We start from the raw sequence: 16,380 nt of genomic DNA, 5'->3' as shown, positions 1-16,380 counted from the left end.
TCGGGTCCCTCCCCTTCGTGCGCGGTTGCATCGATGGTGTCATTGTCGGGGCCCACCCCTCCGTCCCTTTGACCACACCCCTGGGTGGGCCTCCTGTGGGTGGTTCTGGCCTCCAAGAAGGCCATGCCCCAGTGGGCGGGTCAGGTCTACCACCAGGCCACGCCCCTCCCTCTTCTGCCTCTCCTGGTTCCCATGCCAACGGAACCGGAAGCAGGCCTGGCCAGAAGCAGGCCATCTTGGCCTGCTGGGACCCAAGTCACCAGGTCCCGCCGGCCAGTCGGAGACTCCGCGCCTCAGCTTGCCTGATCTCATCCTCCGAGGATGATGGGAACGCTGACATCCCTAGCAGCACCATCAGGCTGGGAGGAAGGTGGACATGCGCCATCAGGGAAAAAGCCTTACAGGAGGGTGATTTGGGTTTGGTGTGGGACCTTGATTGCTTTGCGGCTCCAGTCATTATGAACCAAGGGACGGAACCGTGATGGGAGCACATTCCCTACACCGAGGTGAAGGAGTTGAAAAAGACGGCCAAGGACTATGGCTGCAATTCACCATATTTTAAAAATGTTCTAGATCTAACTTTTACTCGACACACCTTAATTCCCCGTGATTTACAATATATTACTACCGCATTGCTCTCTCCCACTGAATTTTTACTATGGGAAATGCAATGGAAAAAGCTGTTGAAGCCCATTCTTTCCAAATGTGATTTAGGTGCTGTGCTGGGAGAAGGGGAAGAAGGCCTTGAAGCTTTGGCGGGGGAGGGGGAGTTCTCTAGTTTGGAAGACCAGGTCATGTTACCTGCTGCTGTCTTAGATGACATCAAAACTGCTGCAAAAAAGTGGTATTTTAAAAATACCTGACGGAACTACCCCCCTCTAAAACTTTTCTTTGATCCATCAAGGGATTGAAGAGATATTTATTAAATTTGTCGACCACGTCCGAGAGGCCATTGAACACCAGATAGACAATGTTGATTCCAGGGATGAGCTCTTGAGGAAAATGGCAATGTCCAACGCCAATGTGGAAACAAAAAATATCCTCAGAGCTCTCCCCCAGGAGCCCGAGCCAACCATACCACAGATGGTCAATGCATGCACCAAGGCCTCCTCTCTAGAAAACATCTGGGCCTTGGCTGTCAGTAAGGGAGTCGGGGAGGCAGTGGTGAACATAAACAATGTCAGGTGTTTTAACTGTGGCCAATTAGGCCATTTCCAAGGTAACCGTCCTCATTTGCCCCCCGGACATTTTAATTCACCCTCTGTGCCTTCACCAAGAATGCCCAGAAACCACCAATCCCTATTTGCCCCAGACATTTTAATTCCCCCTATGTGCCTTTGCCAAGAATGCCTGGAAACCACCAATCCCCACACCATCCGGGAAACAGGTGGCAGAGCGCGTGGCAGCTCCACGCGGAGACACCAAATGGCAGGCCGTGTCACCAAAGTCTCCCGACCATCCAGGAGACCCAGTTCCCGGACAGCTCATTTCCCAGGATCGGAGCCATGAAGAAGGACTCAGGCCCTTCAGGAGAACCCGCAACATAAACCAAGACACTGGTAGGATTTTATACAGCTGCATCCACCTGTTTTTCGTCGACGAGGATCTGGTAAGGTCTCTGCAGGGTACCTGGGTCCCCCTTACCACGACCACAGCACCACCGTGTTCCTCCTCGGAGACTCTCGCATTACACCGCACAAACTTACCGTCCTCCCCGAGGTGGTGACCATCGATCCTGGAAATGAAATCACTGGTTCTGTAATGTGTTATAACCCACCCTATACCCTGTGCAAAGGGTCCCCCTTTGCTCAAATGTATATTTTATCCGGACAAGACTATCCAAATGATGACAAGGATGTCCATGTTTATTACTCTAAGAATTTAAGTAGGCAAAGACCACCTATCTCCTCTGTTATATCCCAAAAAGGGTGATTCGTCGAACTGGACGTGATGGCAGACACCGATGCAGATATTACCATTCTTCACAGGGCAGAGTGGCCTCGCGACTGGGAGTTCATGTCCCCTTGTGGCACAATTTCTGGCATCAGGGAAGCTGTCAATTCCTTGCGAAGCAAGCATCTGGTAAGCGTGGAAGGGTCTGAGGGGCAGATTGTCACCACTTGGCCATTTGTTGTTTCTTCTAACATCAGATTACTTGGAAGGGATGTTTTGTCCCAGTGGGGAGCCTGCCTCAATATCCCTGACCCCAAGTGGGATTTTTAGTATGGGCCACTGCAGAGTGCACAGCCTCACCTCTGAATTGGAAGACCAACACACCAGTGTGGGCGGATCAGTGGCCCCTCCCAGAAGAAAAATTGACCGCGCTGCATGAATTAGTTGAGGAGCAATTGTGCCTGGGGCACCTTGTACCATCCACCAGTCCCTGGATCACCCCTGTCTTTGTTACTATAATCCTGGCAAAGACAAGTGGCACTTGCTGCAAGACCTACGTAAGGTCAATGAGGTTGTCGAGGATATAGGCCCCCTACAACCTGGCCTCCCTTCTCCCTCCATGCTTCCTCGGGATTTGCAGCTCACGATCCTTGATATCAAGGATTGCTTTTTGAACATCCCGCTGTACCCCGGAGATGTTCCCAGGTTTGCATTCTCTGTTCCATCTGTCAGCCATGGAGAGCGCTTCAAAAGATATCACTGGGTCACTTTGCCCCAGGGAATGAAAAATTCCCCGGTGCTCTACCAAACTTTTGTCACACAAGTGTTGTCTCCTGTGTGCAAGATGCTCCTAGAAGCTATAATCTTACACTACATGGACAACGTACTAAACTTAGACTCAGCACTATCCAACACTGTGGCAGCAATCGAAAACAGGATTTCAGATAGCTGAGGACAAAATTCAGCTATCGAGCCCATGGAAGTACCTCAGGTTTTTAATCATGGGAAGGACCATCATGCCCCAAAGCTTGTCCATCAACGAACATCCTAAGACCTTAAGAGATAGGCAACAGCTGTGCAGTATCATCACATGGATCCAACCTTTCCTGGTCTTCACCACAAAGGAGGTGGCACCGCTCATCCACTTTCTGCAGGGAGATGGCGACCTGGCTTCCCCACGCTCGATAACACCGGAAGTCCCTGAGGCCTTGGAGAAAGTTGCTGATGCCATCAAGCACTGCCAGGCACATCGGATTGACCGGTCCCTTCCCCTCAATCTCGGTATTTTTTGTAAGTGCCGAACTTCCATGCATTGCTTTTTCAGTGGGATGACTTTTCCAAAGACCCACTCATTATTATCGAGTGGCTTTTTCTGCCGCACCAACCACACAAGACAGTCACCACTCCACGGGAACTCATAGCCAAACTTATTATCAAAGGCCGACATGGTCTCCGGACCCTTGCAGCTTGTGATCTGGCGTGCATTTATCTTCCTTATTCCCTTGAACAATTGGATTCTCTATTACGAACAAATGAACATCTTGAAATTCCATTAGACAGCTATCCCGGACAAATTTAAATTCATTAACCTAAACATAGGCTTTTTAGAGATTCACTACATTTGGCTCCAAAATCATACAAAAGCAAAACCCCAATCAAGAAGCTGTCACAGTGTTCACTGATGGTTCAGGCAAATCCCACAAGTCAGTGTTCACCTGGAGGGACCTGGACACTCAGAAGTGGGACTCTGATGTCCAGGTTGTTGAAGGTTCCCGCCAGATTGCAGAACTCGCTACAGTTGTGAGAGCATTCCAAAAATTTCAACAACCCTTTAATTTGGTCACAGATTTGACGTATGTTGCCGGGATAGCAGAGCGAGCAGAGCATGCCCTGCTCAAAGAAGTACAGAATAAAAAATTATATAGCTTGCTCTCTGAATTAATTTGGCTCATCTCCCACAGAGAGCAACCTTATAACGTCCTGTACCACACAGAGCTGCCAGGATACATCACTGAGGGCAACGGGAAGGCAGACTTGTTAGTGATGGCGGTGAATGCCACTCACATTTCCCCAGCTGTACCACAAGTCTTTCAACAGGCTCGTCTAAGTCACACATTTTTTCATCAGAATGCTCCCACTTTAGTGCATCAATTGAAGACCTCCAGAGACCAAGCCAAAGCAATTGTCTCCACCTGCCCCAATTGCCAGTCCCTAGCCCTTCCATCTGTAGCATCAGGGGTCAACCCCCAAGAGGCTTGGGAGCTCTGGAATTGTGGCAAACTGATGGGACACACGACACCCCATTTGGACTCCTCAAATACATACACATCTCAGTAGACACATTCTCTGGAGTTGTGTTCGCATCCACCCACACAGGAGAGAAAACAAAAGATATCATAAAGCCTTTCTATATGGCATTTGCCAACCTAGGCGTCCCAAAAGCTATAAAAACAGATAACGGCCGTGGGTTCAGCACAAATCAGTTTAAGGAATTCACACAATTGTGGGGCATCAGCCACTGTACTGGCATCCCTTATAACCCCCTGGCCAGTCAGTAGTTGAGAGAGTGCACAAAGAAATAAAAAGAATGCTTGAGCAACAGCACAATGCTGATCTAACCATGTTTCCAACAGAGAGACTTTGCAAAGCACTTTATGTCATTTACTTTACAAACTGTTCTCTAAGAGAGCCAAATCCGCCCATTCTCAGGCATTTCCATACCAACACCTATGCACATTTAAAGGAGAGACCTCCTGTTTTAATAAAAGACCCAGACTCAAAATGTATTAAAGGTCTGTACCCCCTGATAACCTGGGGAAGAGGGTACGGGTGTGTTTCCACAGAGCAGGGCCCACGATGCATCCCAGGGAAATTCATCAAACCCTCCCTGGACACCGCAGCAGATGATAATACTACATCAGACTACCTCAACGTGCCCCCACCGCAGAACAGTTCCGAGAACGCTGTTGCCTGGCGACGCCAAAGAAAGAAGCCTGTCCAGCCAAACATCATTGCTGAAGTTCTAATATTTTGTTATATTGGAAATATTTTCCAATGTTAAATGACTCTACAGGTTCCTTTATACCCTCTCCTGAAATCCCAGTAGCATTTCCCTCATACCACTTCCCTCGATCTCTCCCGTAACCCCTACCCATTACCCCCATAACCAACCTTACCTATGTCTTTAACCTATTAATTAAAATTAGGAGGACACAGAAAGAAAAACCAAAGATCTAATATATAGTGGGGACAAAACAAAGAAAATAACCGTGACAACTAACTTTACTATTCCTGTTTCTATCAGTGCTCAAACAGTCTATACCTGATTCATTTGAGAAGCAGATGCCCACTCCCAGGACACCCCAAAACATCTTAAGAGCGGCCACCACCATCACTGCCCTCCTGTGCATCCAAACATCGGTCGGATGGGTCGTGCCACAACCGAAAGAAAATGTATAGATCACACTAGTGAAATCTCTCAAACAAGATAATTTTTGCATGGCCATGGGAAGCGTAGAAGACCTGCTGTCTACATGTCTGGAGGGAATCCCCCTGTCACCAAACGAATACCCATATACAGGTAAGAAACCCACCCCAATGTAGACTTGGGATGATTGGATGACGACTCTACCACATGCACCACAAGAGCCCCAGCAACTAGACCTACTGGGCTCCTCAAAAGCGACTTACTGTGTAAATTTTTCTGTGAACCACCCAAACAAAATTGTCCGGAAATAACTAAGCCACAGATGATTGTGAGAAAAGATGTATCTCCAAATGATAAAAGATACAACGTTGTTGAGTGGTGCAATTATACTGCTGAAACATTGTCTAAGTCCTCTCCATTTCCCAGAGTGCTCCCCAGGGCAGTATTTCTCATCTGCAGCCACAGGGATCCCCTTGAAGATCAAAGGAGGCCCCTGCAGCCTTGATCAGCTTACGACCCTTACCCCAACACTACTCAAATTAAATATTGGAAGTGAGAAACTCAATTGACACACCAAAAACGATCAAACTCTCAATTCAACCAAAATTGTGATGACCAAATTTACAACAGGGGCAAGACGAAGAGGGGTAGCTGTGTCCATATTTTTGCCATGGGTTGCAGCTGCCAAGGCTCTCGGTGAGCTTTCTCACCTGGAGTGCTGGCTCAGTAAGCCGACCAACGCTACATCTGCCACCCTATCAGACCTCTTGGTGGACAAAGAAACCACCAGACATGCCACCCTCCAGAACAGAGCGGCAATCAACTTCCTGCTGCTCGCCCATGGCCATGGTTGTGAGGATTTTGAAGGACTTTGTGGTTTTAACCTTTCTTCAAGAAGCACGTCGATCTGAGCCAACATCAACCAAATGCAAGACCAAATGAAGACTCTTCTTACTGATAAGAAGGTTGTGGACATGATGGACAAAACACTTATGCAATGGGGCGTTCCTGGGAGAGTGGCCCCCATTCTTAAGAGTTTACAGTGGGTCTTTCTCATCCTTGCTGTACTCTCAACAGCACTGAAGTGTTTTAAGAAAACCAGGGACAAAACTTTAGGAAATGTTTATTTAATAAATAAAAAGGGGGAATATGTGGGAGATAGTCATGGGAATGATGGGGCTGGAATGCCCTGGGAGGACAGTGCTGTTTAGTTAGAGGCTGGCACAAATCCCCAGGAGTCTCTGGTTGTTAATGTGCTGTTGTCACTCAACTGCTGTTCATCCCCCTGTTCTAGAGAGTTCTGTGCCCCCTCTTCCCCCACTGGCTTTCCCTGGGAAACCACCCCCACTCTGCTCCCTCACTGGTGGACCCCCAGTCATCCCATTTCAACTCCTCCCCCGACTCCCTTCCCCATTGCATGATTTGTACCCTGACCCCTCCTACCTTTCCCCAGTGATATACCCTGGCCCATCCCCTGCTGGTTGCTCTTGGCCCCTGGTTCTCTTCAGCAGAGGTTGTGCTCCTGTTTGTTCTCCTCACCCTCACCCCACGTGGACCCCTGGATCTTCCCTAAACAAACCCTGCTGGATCTGCCAAGCCAAGAGTGCCCTCGTCTGTCTGGTGAGGCTGTCATTACTCCATCCAGGCTCAGGTGTCTGCTGGGCTGGGGGAGTTACCAAGGCTGCCCAAAGCGGAGACGCTTTTGGTGCTGCAGGCACCCCGACAGCACCTGCCTGGGGAAGCTACTCTGGCCACCCGCAGTGCTCCCTGCTCCCCGGGAAGCACTGGGGATGGTTTTGCCCAGGGCTTCAGGGAGGGTTTCCTCTGTGGGAGAGAGAGAGCCCCCACGGGCCTGGGGCTGCTCCAGCCACCCATCCAGGGATGTTGCACAGGGCCTGCAAAGAGGGTGGAGAGTGACCAGAGCTTACCCAGAGCTCCCCAGGCCCCTGTGCAGCTTTGGCTTTGTCCACTGACATCTGGCTCCCATGGCCTTACCCAACCCCCTTGCAGTGCCCAGTTCCCAAAAGCAGAGGGGGATCCCAGCACACCATGGAAATGGGTCTGGTCTGTGCTTCCTTCTACATTGGGATCGTGACATTGCTTATATTGGAAAGGTGGTGAATAACAGTTTGAAGATTCTACAGCATTCTGAGGGCAAGTTCTCTATGTGCGTTTCCTGACTAAATAATCTGTGTCCATGTGGCAAGAGCTCACTCATGTGCCCTTTCCCTTAACATCAGCTCCCACTGAGGCTGCCTGGCCAAGGGCAGCCCCAGGGGCACAGGGCAGAGGCAGAGCAAGTTCTCCACAGTATTTGGGTAGCAAGGCTCAGGACAGGAAAGGACAGTGCTTATTTAGTAGCTCATGTAAAGATTCATGGTAACAGTGATGTTGCAGGGGAAGCAAATTTGCTCCAGATCAGTGTTAAAACAAATCCAACGTGATGAAGGTTTGGCTTTGGCCTTGAGACTTTGCTCTTTGTGTGAGCCCTACTCTGGATTGATTCCCAATCAGTCTTGGAGCCGCTTTTGGGCGAGGGCTCATCCCAGCCCTGAGCCTTGGCAGTTCTCTGGCCTCAAAGGGACAGCTGAGGCTGCACTGCACATGACTGGGATTCAGGGCTCCATTATCAAAGAGCTTTGAGATATTTCAATCACTGTATTCTTAATACATGGTTTTCTTTATGAAACTTGTTAATTAGTTTTTAAAACTTAGTTGTAAATAAACTTCCAGGGCTTTTTCCAGTTATTTGATATAGTGAGTGATGGCCTAATTATCCCATGGCTGAATTAGAAGACTGTAAGTATTATAAAATGAAATAATGTTGACACTCTTATGTCTTTCAGAGACTCCTGAAACTTATGTTGGTTTGATGTGACCAACAGAAGAGTTTGGCTCTGCTTTTAATTGAAACAAGCAGCAGAGCTGGAACCTGTTGAAGAGAGTCTCTTCACAGCTAAAGGAAACTGCCAGGGTTCTTTTTTTCCAGCTCGGGGCAGGAAAATAAAAATCTCTCCGCAGTAAATACTCCTGACCAGTAACTGATATAAACTAGGCATTTGGGCTGTTTGCTGCCTCACCCCTGAGTTCCTCAGAGCTGCAGCTCCCTGTTCTCTTGGCAGACAGGGGCTGGCTATGGATGACAGTCACCTCTCTGGCCTGGTGCACACCAGGTCCACACACGAGCTGAGGGATCATCCTTGCACACCCCATCCTGGAAGAACCCAGTTCATTGATGAGTCTGACAGTTTAATGCGTGGCAGCAAAAGAAGGCAAAATAAAGGCTGGAATTGGTACCATTCTGTAATATGCTTTTACCACCAACATTATCTAAGTTCCTGTGCTTGTTTTCCTGGAGAATTTGCACTCAACAGAGCTTCAGTGCCTTTGATTAAAACAGTCTTAAGAGCAGCTTGGGGCTGGTCAGTCATTTAGATGTCAGCACTGACTGGGGTCCAGGCAACAAAAGAACATTAGCTGCAGGCCACCCATACAGTTTTTCACCTTAATGAGCAGAAAGCCTTTATTTTTGCAAACCGAGGGATGTTGGGAGGATTTTTGCACCATCAGGCCGAGGTACAAGGCTCTGGATCTACACAGCACTTTGGTAAGGAGGGGAACACGGGTGGGGACAATCCAGGCTGTTAGCAGTGCCCCCATCCCCTGATTAGGGACAGCACAATTGCTTCTAGAGCTCCTTAACCAGCTGGTGAAACACTGATCTCCTTTCTTTGCCCCCTGCATACTGCCAGGCAAGTTGAACAGAAAATCTCTTTTACTTCATGATCTCTGAGCACCAAAGCAAAGAACCGAGAAAAAAAAAAGGCAAAAACAACCCAACCAACAAAAATATAAATAATTTTTTGACCAGTCTGTTTTTTTTTGTTTTTTTTTAAAGAGCTTTATAAGACTGACTAAGCCAGTGCTGAATTAAGAGTGGCACATGTTATGTGTCTTTCATAAAGAGTGGGACAGCTGCTCTTATGCAAAGGTGGGTGCAGGGTCAGACCCTTTACTTCAGACCCAGCCCTGCCTTCCTGAGGGACAGAAATTCATCTGTTAGAATTCCTTGGAGCTTCTGGAGCTGCTCTCGGCCCTCCTGTGGATAACTGGGCTGCTGTGGAGCACTGGAGAACTTTCAGCTTGGTACCTGTTATGTATATTATGGTAATTCGTACTGATAGAATATATGTATATATATAAGAATAAAATATCAAACCTTGAAATCACAGTAGCAAGGGAAGAGGGGATTGCTTCACAGGGTGAGGAAACCGCAGCTGGCAGTCGGGTAGGAGGAGTGTCATTAACATAGGAAGTGAACCTCACCGGCACAGGAGATTGTCGTTCTCACTGGTGTGAACAGGAGGAGGCCCAGCGATGATGGCCCATGGAGATGTTCATCTTAGACAGAGGGGACCATCAAGGACATACACCTGCACACGGGATTCCGGTAACCCAAGAGTGGATACACATCAGTTCCCGGACAAGGTTTTGTCCAGCACAGGACGGAGAATAGAGGCATCATGAATATGAAGAACCCTGAGGAAAGCCAAAGGGACTCTGACATGGGCTAGAAAAAGAGTATAAGAACAGATTCTGCCAAGCGGCATTGGTGAACAGGGGGGGTTGGGTGTGATACAAGGCGGATCTGTGTTCACCCAGCTTCCATCCCGCGGTCGGTGCTGTCCTTGATTGTTGGCTGTCGTGACTGTATATCGGTTCTGAATAACTTTATATTTTATTTTTATTAAATTGGCTGGATCGATTTTTACCTATAACAGTACTCATGTATGGGGGCCTGCAGAATCTAAGCAGCATCTTCCTTGGCCAACAACAGACTGGAAAGGAAAAACCAGCATCAGAAACCTGAGAGATGGAAAACTTTGGGCTGTTTGAGATCAAAAATGTCAACTAAAAATCTCAATGGCAAAGAACAACCTTTCTCACAAGGATTCCAGTAGAACAAATGACACAGGTGTTGGAATAACAGCCAGTGCCCACAGCAAAGACAATTCCTTGGTGGTGAGGCTCCCACAGAGAGTCGGCTGAGTAACGACGCTCACAACAAATGTGGCTACATGTCATCCTCCTTTATTAAGCAACATTGGCATATTTATCCTTTTCTATACACATTCTCATGCCTCTAGTGCTTAATGCTCATTGGTTAAGTAGCTATATTCACACATACATCTTAATTACTGATTGGTTGTCACGCTATAAGCATCTTTAGCTAAGGTGTGCCAAATGAGCAGCTCCCATGACGTGCTTGGCGCATTTGGTTTCATCCTGGCACAATGCTCATTCTTTATTGTTGTATCTGTTTGAGGACAGTGCATGGTCTATCTTGTTCCTGTTTGAGGACACTACATGGTTTTCAGAGTAACTCTGTAATCTGCAGCCCAGGACTGTCCCATTCCCGCAGGAGAATATCTTGGCCTTGTTCATCCAAGAATCCTTCTACACCTTGGAATAAAAGGCAGTGCCCACTGCAAAGACATTTCCCTGTCCTGTGAGCTCCATAAACCACACATGAACATGGCACTTTTCCTAAGTGCTTCCCAAAGCTTCTCTGCAAGAAGCACTGGAGAAGTGCATGGGGCAAGAGTTCTGCAAGTGCCAGTCTCTTCTGCAGCAGAAAAGGTCTAAAAAAATCAAAATTCTAGCAAACAAAATAAATCCATCATTTATGGCTTGTAAATACTCCGATGAATCTCAGTTACTTCGGGACAAAAACAAACACAAGGCAAACTTTCCCAAGTATGCTTTCATGACAAAATTCCCGTTTGCCTGCTCTTGTTTATGGAAGAAGACGAGATTACAAGCTGCCCAGCTCAAGAAGGAAAGGAGGATCTACACTTCCCTTTCATATTTTCCTCCTGACAAAGGAATTAAGATCAAGAATTTGGGTAAATGGAGGGATAAGACTGGAGTATGGATGAGGTTTTACATCCGATGATACTTCATTTGCTAAAATAGAAGCACTTTTGTTGTACATGGATCTCCTTGCTAAACCTCTTTGTCTTCAAACTCCCTTCCTCTATGGCAGAAGTGAAAAAGCTCCATGTGTCAGAGCTTCAAGTTAAAAGGTCTGTGATGAGTTATTTTTAATGGATCCGTTACCAGTCCGTGGGGTTGCTGTCATGAGGAGCTCAGGTGGCTTTTTGTTGAGATCAAAATCAATGTGCCATTTGTCCCAGCTCCACCTGTCCTGAGGCAGCACTGGCTCCACTGTGCCATTTCTAATGAAAATTGAATCTCCTAAAGAAGCCAGGCCAAAATCATGAGAGAGTAGTCACAAAAATTAATTTCGGCAGTTTGCTGGGTATTCATCTAACAGCTACCACCTTCCCAAAGTCCAGGTTACCCTAAAAAAGGCTCTTTTCTCTGTAGGCAGCCTTTCAATTGGTAGTGTTTCATATCCATGCAGAAGAACAAAAAGCCACTTCCACTGTAGAAACATGAGCTGCAGCTATGCAATGAGTTGTGCTCAGTAGCTGACCTGCTGCTTTAGTTTTGGGGCAGGAGATACTGCCCTAAAATTTCACAAGAAAACTATCAAGTATCTAAAATATGCAGTATTATGTTATTTTCTACCTCCAATATTGCCAGCACATAACTTAGAGAAGAAAGGTATTTACCAGCCATCGTAGATGAAAACAATTAAAATGAAAAAAGTGCTTTTAAGGATATCAGAGTGATGGCCACCAGTCATTTTCCTGCTTTGCAGGATTTTGGTTCAAAGTCAATCTAAAGAAGCCAGCATATGTCTAGCAAGAAGGAAATCACAGTTCAGGTTTGCTCCTCCACCCAAGCTTTGCTATATCAAAGATGGATGGTTTTCTTTTCCAGCTCTCAAGTGATGTGTCATAATTTTCAAATAAACAAAATATCATGCATAGAAATATTTCATAGATTGCAGCAGTTCCTTTGAGGGGAGCTCCCCGGGGAGTCCCTGGAGGGTCCCCTGGGCTGTGAGTTCGCTGGCAGCAGCAGGCACGCAAGGAGACTCCACACGGCTTCTGAGGGTGCTGATTAGATGAGGGTTTATTGGGGTCCCAGCCCCGGGTGTAACATGGTTTCTGAGGGAGAAGGGGGAAAGGGAAAGGGAGGGGGAGAGAGGGGGAGCCTAGGGGAGAGATGGGACATGAGAGAATCTGTTGTTGCTTGCACAGCTTAAGAGGGAAATTCAAAGTGGGTGCGAAATAAGATTTGGGTCAATGGGATTGCAGATTGATGAGACTTCAGGGGAGGAACACAGCTTGGAATAAACCATATATTTTCAAGAGGTACATTTTCGAGATAGAGCATACCAGTTGAATAAAACGCAACATCACAATAGATTAATAGGATAGATAGATAGATAGATAGATAGATAGATAGATAGATAGATAAGGAAGATAGAGATATATGAATGCACTTGCCTGTATCACTTTGTATAGAAAGGGAGGGGGAAGTGAGAGGTTATTCTTTTCCACACATGGGAAAGTATGTTTTTCCCAGAAAAAAAAGCTTCCTTCCTTAGTGACCACCAGGGTATCTGAAGACCCCACCAAGAAGGCCCTGTGATGCCAATGGCCTGTGCATCCAGCAAGTCAAGAAAGTAAGGCCTGCCTCTTAATACCACAGTGGTGTTAAGGAGGTTTAGTCTCGGTTTTTGGTACCAGGAGGAACAAACTGAAGCCAGTTACTGTAAAATGCCTGCACAAGCACCAGTGCAAATCACAGCCAAAGGAAGGATGAAGCCAAGGTGTCCCACAACCACGGCCCAAGCGGCCAGAGATCCTCTTTCAACCCTGGCTGCATTGAAACCCAACTGACCGCCAAGAAGAAAAGCGCCCTACTGAGAGCAAGCAAACTTAACCCTCTGCCAGGACACAAATTTAGAGGGAAAAAATGTTAAAATCCCTACACCACCAGCCACACTTCCCAGTGAGAAGGGTTGGAACACTCTGGCCCCCAGCATTTCCCCAGCAGGCAGGTTCACAAAGGTGCTGGGAGCTAAGCTGTGCCCTCCGAGGGAACAGAGCCAGCCTCCCTTCAGTGGGAGAAGGCGCGGCCTCAGCTGTAGCCCCGGGTGCCTGCGGTGGCCCAGGGCACGGCCATGGCTGTCAATATGCTGGGCTGCAGCACAGGGCAGGCTGGAGCTCAGAAGCCTCAGCAGAGCCCAGGGCCGCGGCCCTTCCCTGCCGGGGCCCAAGCCTGGCCCAGCCCGGCCCGGCCTCAGCAGCCCGGACTGGCCCAGGGGATGGGCTGCGCCGCCCGCTGTGCCCACAGGCTGGGCCCAAGGCTTTGCAAGAGGCTTTCTCCCAGCTTGGCAAAACCTCGGCCAAGTGTCCCTGTGCTGTGCTGAGAAGAGTAAAAAACCCCCTCAAATTTAACCATGCTGCCCACTGCATGAGGGATCCCTGCACTCCTCAGCAGGGAACCCAAAATATCCCAGTGTACCTCATGAGGTCCAGGCCCAGCTGATCACCCAGAAGGAAATGTGCCCTCAACCCAGGGACGCTCAGCATAGGCTCCCCCATCCCCTCGGGGCCCCGACGCTGGTCACAGCAGCCCCTGCTCCTGGGCATGGAGCTCAGCCAGTGCTGCTGCCGGGTGGGCTTTGCTGCTGCTACCACTTGGACATAGTCGTGAAAACTCCAACTCTTTACTTGAACATAAAATATGGGCCAAGACCTGCCCTGCCAGACAAGGGCTGCCCACCTTCAGTCCTGGACGGGGAACAGGACCAGGGGCCTCAGGAGCAGAGGGACACATTGTGGAGGGGTGGGTTTTGGAATGGACTCATGGATGGTGATGCAGACACGGCAGGGCAAATAGGGGCGGAAGTGAAGACCTGGGATAAACGATCAGGTTCTCATTGCCTCTGTTTTTCGGCTCGTCTTCTGGAGATGCACAGGAACACCTGTGAAGAGAGGAGGTGGCTGAGGCCCCAGCTGCCAGGGGCACACAGGGACCCTCCTGCACAGCAGGGCCCAGAGCTGGCAAGGCTCCCCAGCACGGCTGGAGCTGCTGGCACAGGCCTGCAGGGACGGCTCTGGGCAGGGTCCCTGGCCAGGAGCGGGCCCATGAGCACCTCTGCCTCTCAAGGGCAATCTCAGCCCTGCTCTTTCTCCTCCCCACCTCCCTCTGCCTCTGCCCCGTGCCCCTGGGGCTGCTCTGGGCCAGGCAGCCTCAGTGGGAGCCAGCACTGGCTGCAACCCCAGCAGGCCCCCCAGGACAAGGCCCAGCAATTAAGAGGCCAATGGAAGCACTGGGCAGCAGCAGAACCCTCAGCAGAGTTATTTGGAGAATCATGGACTGGCCAAAACTCCATGGCGGCCTCCCTGCGAATGTTTCCTGTCTGCATTAGATTTTCATAAGAAGCTGTTTCAGGGAAAGATGAAGAAAACATTCACCATTTTCTCTTGCAGTAAAAATTAATTTGGACCCAGCATAAGATGAAGATAAACTCCAAAAAAAGCAGGCCTGCCAGTAACCCTGCCCAGCAGCCTGCTCCCTTACAGAAGCCCATTCCGAGGCCCTTCTGGGCATTGGGAAGACGTGTTGTGGTGCCGGCTGCATCTGTGGGAGCAATGGGGAGCGTGAGCCTGTGCTGTGCTGCACTGCTGAGCTGGCAGCAAGGTGGGTACGGGCAGGACGTTCTCTGTTTCCCCCAGAGCTGGGGCCTGCAGGCACCTTGCCGCCCCTGGGCACAGGCTTTGCCACCCAACAAAGCCCAGCAGGCCGGGAGGAGAGACCGGGGGCAGTGCAGCTGCTTGGGCAGTGGCTGCTGCCAGGGACACGGGCCAAAGCCATCCCTGAGCAGCCACTGCCACCCCTGGCCCTCCCTGCCCCGTGACAGCTCCCCCAGCCCCAGGGGACAGGCTCAGGCCCTGTCAGGACCCAGCGCAGCCCCTGCTCAGTCGGGAGCCAGGGCTGCCTCTGGCCCTGGGCTGGCGGCAGGGCTCCCGCTCGGGGCTGCTCCTGTGCCTTGGGCCTCTGGGCACTCAGGGCCAGCTCCGCAGCAGCTGCAGCGGGAGGGACGTTGCTGCACCAGTCCCGTTTCCCCGGGGCTCTGAACGAGCTCCAGAGGCCTGGAAGCCGAGGCGCCTCCAGCTTTGGCTGCTGCTGGGCTGGGCAAGGGCAGGCCCTGGGGGAAGAGCTGCTGCCACACAGCCCCACCCAGGGCTGAGCCCGGCACAGCAATTACCTGCTGTGCCTGTGCCCGTGGCTGCCATCGCCTTACTTCCTGCAGCTGGGGCTGCCAATGAGCCACTGCTTCCTTGGGGAAACACCTCCTTCAGCCCTGCCTTTTGGTCCATCACTTGAGAAACAAAAAAGGACACTTGGGTCAGATGGAACAATTCCCCATTTCTTTGCTGGCATCTTCAGGGCAGCATGCTTATCAAAAATGGGGAAAGGATTTACAAAGTATCTGGGCTTTTGTGGCTGGGCCAGGGCTCTCCCTTCCCCAGACAGCTGCCAGCGCTGAGCAGAAATCATGAGGGGATCGTGCAGGGCATGGGCACACATGTGCATGGTTCTGTGCTGACACCTGCAGCGCTGCCTCCTTGGCCAAGCTTTGGGCCCTTGAGCCGGCAGCTCTCCCAGGGGAAAGGCCTTGACCTACCCTCAGCATCTCCCAGAGGCTCAATCCTGAACGTGGGTTGGGAAGCCAGATCACTTTCACCAACCGGGTTAGCTGCAAAGAAAGGCAGGACAGAAGAGCTGCTGTGGCACTGTTGAAGATTCTCCTTCAGGCCTGAGTGGCAGTGAGGGCACTTGGGTGATTGGTGCCCTCCAAGGCACTCCCTCAGCTCTGCCTTCCACTCAGGAGCAGGGGGACCTCGTGCCTGCAGTGGCCCCACACTGGAATGGAAGGAGCCCCTTGCGGGGCAGTCGGGGCAGAAAGGACTCCCTGGAGCTGCCAGCAGCTCTAAAGCCAGCCGCAGGCAGGGCCAGGGCTTTGCAGTGGCAGCAGGAGCAGCTCAGGATCCCTGGGGCTGGCAAAGGAGCTGCCACAAGCTCAGCCCTGGGGCACAGCCCTGGGCCTGGCCCCTTCCCTCTCTGCCCTT

At 50.0% G+C, this 16,380-nt stretch overlaps 1 long non-coding RNA gene across 2 annotated transcripts; it reads left to right on the top strand.

Moving 5' to 3' along the window:
• Window positions 1-237: 237 nt before the first annotated feature.
• Window positions 238-8,345, top strand: LOC135287434 (uncharacterized). Of its 2 annotated transcripts, XR_010351114.1 has the most exons (3): window positions 238-5,473; window positions 6,083-6,940; window positions 8,167-8,345. It is a non-coding gene; the product is annotated as an uncharacterized LOC135287434 (long non-coding RNA). The 2 variants fall into 2 exon arrangements; XR_010351113.1 differs by having other exon boundaries at window positions 238-6,940.
• Window positions 8,346-16,380: the final 8,035 nt, after the last annotated feature.

Source organism: Passer domesticus, chromosome 29, assembly GCF_036417665.1.
Source record: "Passer domesticus isolate bPasDom1 chromosome 29, bPasDom1.hap1, whole genome shotgun sequence".
Lineage (NCBI taxonomy): Eukaryota > Metazoa > Chordata > Aves > Passeriformes > Passeridae > Passer > Passer domesticus.
Note: the sequence above shows the minus strand (reverse complement) of the source record. Positions and strands in the feature narration are given on the sequence as shown.